Source organism: Aegilops tauschii, chromosome 3, assembly GCF_002575655.3.
Source record: "Aegilops tauschii subsp. strangulata cultivar AL8/78 chromosome 3, Aet v6.0, whole genome shotgun sequence".
In the NCBI taxonomy this organism is placed as follows: Eukaryota; Viridiplantae; Streptophyta; class Magnoliopsida; order Poales; family Poaceae; genus Aegilops; species Aegilops tauschii.
In genome coordinates this window covers 65,358,300-65,366,466 of record NC_053037.3, presented here as the reverse complement: position 1 = coordinate 65,366,466, position 8,167 = coordinate 65,358,300, and positions in this window count along the sequence as shown.

Genomic DNA, 8,167 nt, shown 5'->3' with positions numbered 1-8,167 from the left:
TTTCTCTTTTAGAACGCGGATAAAATATTGGAGAAGAGTACCCCGTTATGCAATGGTAAAGGAAGTAATGCAGATAAGGTTCAAGATAGTGAGGCATCCCTGTTGGTCTCCGAGAAAACTAATAAAAACTATATTGAAGACATTGAGACAACCCCAAAGTCCTGTCTTGATGTAGTGTTCGAGTTACTGGCTACTACTGCTGGCACCAGCTCTTCGAACTCGCTGCCTGAATCAGTTCGGCTTCTTGATTCTCAACTTCAAGTTGAAAGACATCGATCAGATGTTATGCGACAGGAAGCCGAACGACTGAGGAAGTCCCTGCAGAATTCAGATGCATACTTTCTGGTGCAACAGCAAGTGCTGGAGGATTTAAGCGCCAAACAAGAGAAAGTTAATAAGCTTGCTAAGCATCTTGCCAGCATTATGGGTACCCATGATATTGTTTCTTGAGCTCTTCTGAAGTGGTTTCAGTTCTGGACTTGTTTTGCTGCGGCGTTTATATGCTGCTTTGTTCCCTATATTTGCACTGGTGGCGAACTTTGATGCCTAGTGGATGTAATATGTGTAATAGCCGTGATAGCCTAGCGTAAGTTGCTTGCTTATTTATTTCCTTATTGTCTTGTTTATTTGTTTTCTTGTAGTCAGTGAAGTTCTTTTTCCGCGGTTTGCTAGTGGCCGCAATAACCTATTTTTTAAAACTAGGCCACAGTAACCATGGGCTACATATTTACTGTAGTTAACATGGGCCTCCTACGGCCCATAGAAACAATGCGCCTTCTAAGGGTCGTAGAAACAATGGGCCTTCTGCGGCATAGAAACAATGGGCCTTATATGGGCCGTAGACACAATGGGCCTTCTATGGGCCGTATCATCAATGGGCCTTCTACGGGCCATATGATCGGTTGGCCAAACATGGGCCAATAACAGACCACATTATGGCCGTAAATGGGCTAGAGTTGAAATCGTCCGTTCATGGGCCGACCATAACGGGCCGTCGTTAATCGGCCGTATTTGATGACGCTATGAAAACGGCCCAACATATTAACGGGCCACAAACGGGCCGACTGCAACCACGGGCTGAATTTGGCCCAGAAGCAGAAAATGACAGTAATGGCCGTAAGTGAACGAATGCTGGAAATGAGCCCAAGAATAAATGGGCCCTGAGAAGGCCGAAAGATAACATGGGCTGGAAATGGCCCAACGGAATAATGGGCCGTTAATGGGTATAAAGTGATACACTGTTCATTACGAGCCAGTTTCACCACGTGCCGTTAATGGGTATAAAGTGATACACTGTTCATTACGGGCCAGTTTTACCACGGGCCGTTAATGAGCCGAGAGTTACTAAGGGCCTTATATGGGCCGAAAGATGTCATGGGCCATTCATGGGCCGGAAGTTAAAATAGGCTAGAATTATACTGGACGGCCCAAATGACGCTACTGGGCCTAATTCGGATAGGCCGTAAACGGGCCCTGGGTTAGCGGGTTGTAAATGGGCTATATGCGAACAGGCCGTTAACAGGCTTGCCGTGGGCCGGCCCGCCACCTTTTGACCAAGTCAAACGGATTAGCCTTTTCACAGGAATGGGCCTCTGTTGGGCCGTGCCACGTGTCGACGTATCATAGGCGCTTTGGGTCCAATGAGTGGATGACATCTGTCCCAACGGTGAGCCGACACGTGTTTCCTCCAGCCAATGATGATTTTACACGTGGAAAATCCCCATTGGTCGGGGCTATTAACGGGTTATCGGATCCAAAACCGGACCCGATAGCTTAACGGTGTTCCGTACGGTGGATGCCACGTGTAGGTCACCCTTGACGAAAGCACTTCTGTGACGCGTGATTTATCGTCATGGAAGTGGACACTTCCATGATGATAATTTTGGTAATGTCATGGAACACTTCTACGACAGCACAGGTATGACTATCTTGATTCTGTCATAAATTTGTCATGGATGTACATGCATGACAGAAAACGTGACCTACTGTGACAAACACGTATCATCACGGAAGTGTATTTTTTTGTAGTGTAATGATGTGATCTCGTTATCAAATGACAACACATGTCTATGGTAGGAAACCTTAACCATCTTTGGTCAACGAGCTAGTCAAGTAGAGGCTCACCAGGGACACGGTATTTATTTATGTATTCACACATGTATTTAAGTTTTCGATCAATACAATTCTAGCATGAACAATAAATCTTTATCATGAATAAGGAAATATAAAATAACAACTTCATTATTGCCTCTAGGGCATATTTCCTTCAGTCTCCCACTTGCACTAGAGTCAATAATCTAGATTACATTGTGATGAATTTACACCCATGGAGTCTTGGTTCTGATCATGTTTTGCTCGTGGAAGAGGCTTAGTCGGCGGGTCTGCCACATTCAGATCAGTATGCACTTTGTAGTTTCTATGTCTCCATCCTTGAACTTTTCACGAATGGAGTTAAGCGTCTCTTAACGTGTTTGGTTCTCTTGTGAAACCTAGATTCCATCACCAAGGCAATTGCTCCAGTGTTGTCACAAAAGATTTTCATTGGACCCAGGGCACTAGGTATTACACCTAGATCGGATATGAACTCCTTCATCCAGACTCCTTCATGCGCTGCTTTCGAAGCAGCTATGTACTCCGCTTCACACGTAGATCCCACCACGACGCTCTACTTGGAACTACACCAACTAACAGCTCCACCATTCAATATAAATATGTATCCGGTTTGTGACTTAGAGTCATCCGGATTAGTGTCGAAGCTAGCATTGACGTAACCATTTACGACGAGCTCTTCGTCACCTCCATAAACGAGAAACATATCCTTGGTCCTTTTCAGGTACTTTAGGATGTTCTTGACCGCTGCCCAGTGATCCACTCCTGCATTACTTTGGTACCTCCCTGCCAGACTTATGGCAAGGCGCACATCAGGTCTGGTACACAGCATAGCATACATGATAGAACCTATGGCTGAGGCATAGGGAATGACTGTCATTCTCTCTATATCTTCTGAAGTGGTCAGGCTTTGAGTCTGACTCCATTTCACACCTTGTAACACAGGCAAGAACCCTTTCTTTGACTAATCCATTTGAACTTCTTCAAAACTTTATCAAGGTATGTGCTTTTTTAAAGTCCTATTAAGCGTCTCGATCTATCTCTATAGATCTTGATGCCCAATATATAAAAAGCTTCACCACGGTCTTTCATTGAAAAATTCTTATTCAAGTATCCTTTTATGCTATCCAGAAATTCTATAACATTTCCAATCAACAATATGTCATCCACATATAATATCAGAAATGCTACAGAGCTCCCACTCACTTTCTTGTAAATACAGGCTTCAGCATAAGTCTGTATAAAACCATATGCTTTGATCACTTCATCAAAGCGTATATTCCAACTCCGAGATGCTTGCACCAGTCCATAGATGGATCGCTGGAGCTTGCACACTTTGTTAGCACCTTTAGGATCGACAAAACCTTCTGGTTGCATCATATACAACTCTTCTTTAAGAAATCCATTAAGGAATGCAGTTTTGACGTCCATTTGCCAGATTTCATAATCATAAAATGCGGCAACTGCTAACATGATTCGGACAGACTTAAGCATCGCTACAGGTGAGAAAGTCTCATCTTAGTCAACTCCTTGAACTTGTCGAAAACCTTTCGCGACAAGTCAAGCTTTGTAGACAGTAACATTACCATCCGCATCAGTCTTCTTCTTGAAGATCCATTTATTTTCTATGGCTTGCTGATCAACGGGCAAGTCCATCAAAGTCCACACTTTGTTCTCATACATGGATCCTATCTCAGATTTCATGGCCTCAAGCCATTTATCGGAATCTGGGCTCATCATAGCTTCTTCATAGTTCGTAGGTTCGCCTTGGTCTAATAACATGACTTCCAGAACAGGATTACCATACCACTCTGGTGCGGATCGTGCTCTGGTTGACCTACGAAGTTCAGTAGTAACTTGATCTGAAGTTTCATGATCATCACCCTTAGCTTCCTCTCTAGTTGGTGTAGGCATCACGGGAACATTCTTCTCTGATGTACTACTATCCAATTCAAGAGAAGGTACAATTACCTCATCAAGTTCTACTTTCCTCCGACTCACCTTTTTCGAGAGAAACTCCTTCTCTAGAAAGGTTCCATTCTTGGCAACAAAGATCTTGCCTTCGGATTTGTGGTAGAAGGTGTACCAAATTGTTTCCTTAGGGTATCCTATGAAGACACACTTCTCTGATTTGGGTTCGAGCTTAGCGGGCTGAAACCTTTCGACATAAGTGTCGCAACCCCAAACTTTAAGAAGCGAGAGCTTAGGTTTCTTGCCAAACCACAGTTCAAACGGTGTCGTCTCAACTGATTTAGGCGGTGCCCTATTTAACGTGAATGCGGCTGTCTCTAATGCATAACCTCAATACAATAGTGGTAAATCGGTAAGAGACATCATAGATCGCACCATATCTAATAATGTATGGTTACGACGTTCGGACACACCATTACGCTGTAGCGTTCCAGGTGGCGTGAGTTGTGAAACTATTACACATTGTTTTAAATGAAGGCCAAACTCGTAACTCAAATATTTGCCTCCGTGATCAGATCGTAGAAACTTTATTTTCTTGTTATGATGATTCTCAACTTCACTCTGAAATTCTTTGAACTTTTGAAATGATCGAGAAGAGGTGTCTAGAGGGGGTGAATAGACTCTTAGTAAGAAAAGTTGTAGTTTTTAATTTCTTTAAGTTGAAGTGGAGTTTTAGCACATGTTTAAACATTCACAATACATATCAAGCAAGCATGATAAGAGTATATGAGCAGCCAAAAGTAAAGCATGCAAAGTGCAAGAATGTAAAGGGATAGGATTGGAGTGTGCAAACGCAATTGGAGACTCGGAGATTTTTTATCCGTGGTTCTGATAGGTGGTGCTATCGTACATCCACGTTGATGGTGACTTCAACCCACAAAGGGTAACGGCTACGCGAGTCCACGGAGGGCTCCACTCGCGAAGGGTCCACGAAGAAGCAACCTTGTCTATCCCACCATGGCCGTCGCCCACGAAGGACTTGCCTCACTAGGGTAGATCTTCACGAAGTAGGCGATCTCCTTGCCCATACAAACTCCTTCTTTCAACTCCACAATCTTGATGGAGGCTCCCAAGTGACACCTAGCCAATCTAGGAGACACCACTCTCCAAAAGGTAATAGATGGTGTGTTGATGATGAACTCCTTGCTCTTGTGCTTCAAATGATAGTCTCCCCAACACTCAACTCTCTCTCATAGGATTGGATTTGGTAGAAAGATGATTTGAGTGGAAAGCAACTTGGGGAAGGCTAGAGATCAAGATTTATGTGGTTGGAATGGAATATCTTGACCTCAACACAAGTGTAGGTGGTTCTCTCTCAGAAAATGTATGTTGGAAGTGTAGGCATGTTCTGATGGCTCTCTCCACGAATGAAGAGTGGGTGGAGGGGTATATATAGCCTCCACACAAAATCTAACCGTTACACACAAATCACCAAACTCGGTGGGACCAAATTATAAAATTCGGTCAGACCGATTTAGTTCAAAATGTGAACATTAGGATTTTCGGTGGGACCGACATGTCAACTCAGTGGGACCGATTTCATTAGGGTTAGGGCATAACGTCATCTCGGTGAGACCGATTACACAAACGGTGGGACCGATTTTGGTAATAAGCTAACCAGAGAGTTGGTCAGGCAAAATCGGTGGGACCGATTCGCTCATCTCGGTTGGACCGAAATGTTACGAAAGGGAGACCGAGAGTTTGCATTGCGAACTCGGTGGGACCGATCGCATATCTCGGTGAGACCGAGATTATTGCAATAGGCAACAGACAGTTTGCAATCCCATCTCGGTGAGACCGAGATCCCTATTGGTGAGACCGAAAAGACTAGGGTTTTGGCAGTGGCTATGTCAAGTGAACTCGGTGGCACCGGATAGAAGATTTCAGTGGGGCCGAGTTTGACTTTTGGTTTGGGACATATGTGGATATGAGAAAGTGGTTGAGGGCTTTGGAGCATATCACTAAGCACTTTGAGCAAGCAAGCCATTAAGCAACACCTCATCCCCTCTTAATAGTATTGGCTTTCCTATGGACTCAATGTGATCTTGGATCACTAAAATGAAAAAAGTAGAGTCCTGAGCTTTGAGCTTGAGCCAATCCTTTGTCCTTAGCATCTTGAAGGGGTTCCACATCCTCTTGTCCATGCCACTCCACTGTTGAACTTATCTGAAACATACTAGGTAGAAGCATTAGTCCAACAAGAGATATGTTGACATTAATTACCAAAATCACCCAGGGAGCACTTGTGCTTTCAATCTCCCCTTTTTTGGTAATTGATGACAACATACATCAAAGCTTTTAGATAAAAATATGAAGAATAGCAAGTAAAGCTTTGGAAAGACATGTAACATGCACAGGCTCCCCCTACATGTATGCAATCATGTAAATATGGAATATAGGAGCATGTGAATGCATAAGCATGATAGAGTAAGCAATGAGTTACATGTATCTTGGCTATATGCATCAGAGCAAAAGGTGTGAATATAGGAAATATACCTTCATGCTCATGAGTTTTTCTTGCAAACAATATATACATCAGCAAGAGATCCTCATGCACATGAGTGTGATGCATATACTTACCTTGTGGTCTTGAGCTAGCTTTGGAAGAGATGAACCTGGGTAAACAAGGTTAGATAACACAGATACATCTATTAAGCAGAGCAAGAACAGCAAACCACAAGAGTACCAATATTGGGATGACATGTAGAGAGTGAGTACTAGGTACTCTATTGGATATAGACATGTCCCCAAAGGTAAGTATATGCAATGAATTCAAAGATTTCCTTCCCTTAGATGTCTTGCTCCCCCTGAATCTTGTATGAGATACTGGGAGAAGATAGGGAACAGAAAATAAGAGCAAATGCAAACAACCAAATAAACACATATATGAACATGTATTTCCCCTCTTGAAGACATGTTTCTTCTCTCCTCTTGAACACCAAGCATCTGGGGCTTAATGTGATTCCTCTTTCCCCTGTTGAAGAACTCTCTCCCCCTGTTAAAGTGATTAAGCTTTGATGTGATCTCTCTCTCCCCCTTTGACATCAATTTCCAAGAAAGGGTCTTCTAGAGTGAGAGTCCAAATAGGTTTGGTCCTTGAGGCACAGAGCAAAGCAGCATAGAGAAGATGATGCTGGTAGAGGACAAGAATCATCGAGTGGAGCTGGAGCAAAAATGCAGGATCAAGTGGCAAGTTGTCTTTTTTGCAGTGAAATCGGTGGCACCGAGTTGTGTGCTTCAGTTGCACCGAAAGCAACAGACCGGTGTGACCGATTTCATCATAGAGAAAACATTTGTCACCTCAGCTCACTAGGAAAGTAAGATCTCACAAGGATTTGCAAGGAATTAACTGAAGGATTTGCAATGAATTGGATGCAGGGAATGCAGAACAAAGAAAAGAAAGGAAGTCTAGATGAAGTTTTTTTGGGGGGGAAACAAATATGCATGAGACAAATGCAAGCGCACAGAGAAACACAAGAGAACTTCATCTAGAATTGGTCGGCGACAAAGTCACCTATGTTAGAGTATATTGACTTAGGAGTCAAGTGAGATCACTTGATCATAGGTCATACTCATCGTTTAAGCTCAAAATGGGGTTACCATTTTTCGTTTAAGCATCTTGATGTATTCACATCTTGTTGAGTTGCTTGGACCCATGACTTGGAGTAAAGCTTTCCTAAGATGGAATAACATACCTTGGGTGGTGGTCTTGATCTTGATCATGTAGTTGAACTTGTGTGGGATGCTCAAGGTTGATGTAGCTCATCAAAAGTTGAGAGCACCACTTGGAATTGGAGTTCATCTACCTACATGGGTTAGTTTTGCAAGGAATAGCACTTGTGTATCCAAAATGACAATCATGAAACTTGATATAGAATTTGTCAAAGGATATGTTCGAAGAGTTTCATGCTTCCTTGTTTTCAACCACCATATTGTAGAGACTTGGTGATGTAGAGATTGCTCATGATGTGAGTGAGTTGCAATCTCATAGATTTAGGTTCATTCAAGTACCTACAAGGGTTAGATAGCATGCAAGGGTGCAAATATATCCAAGACATATAAATAGCATCATAAGAGAAGTATCAAG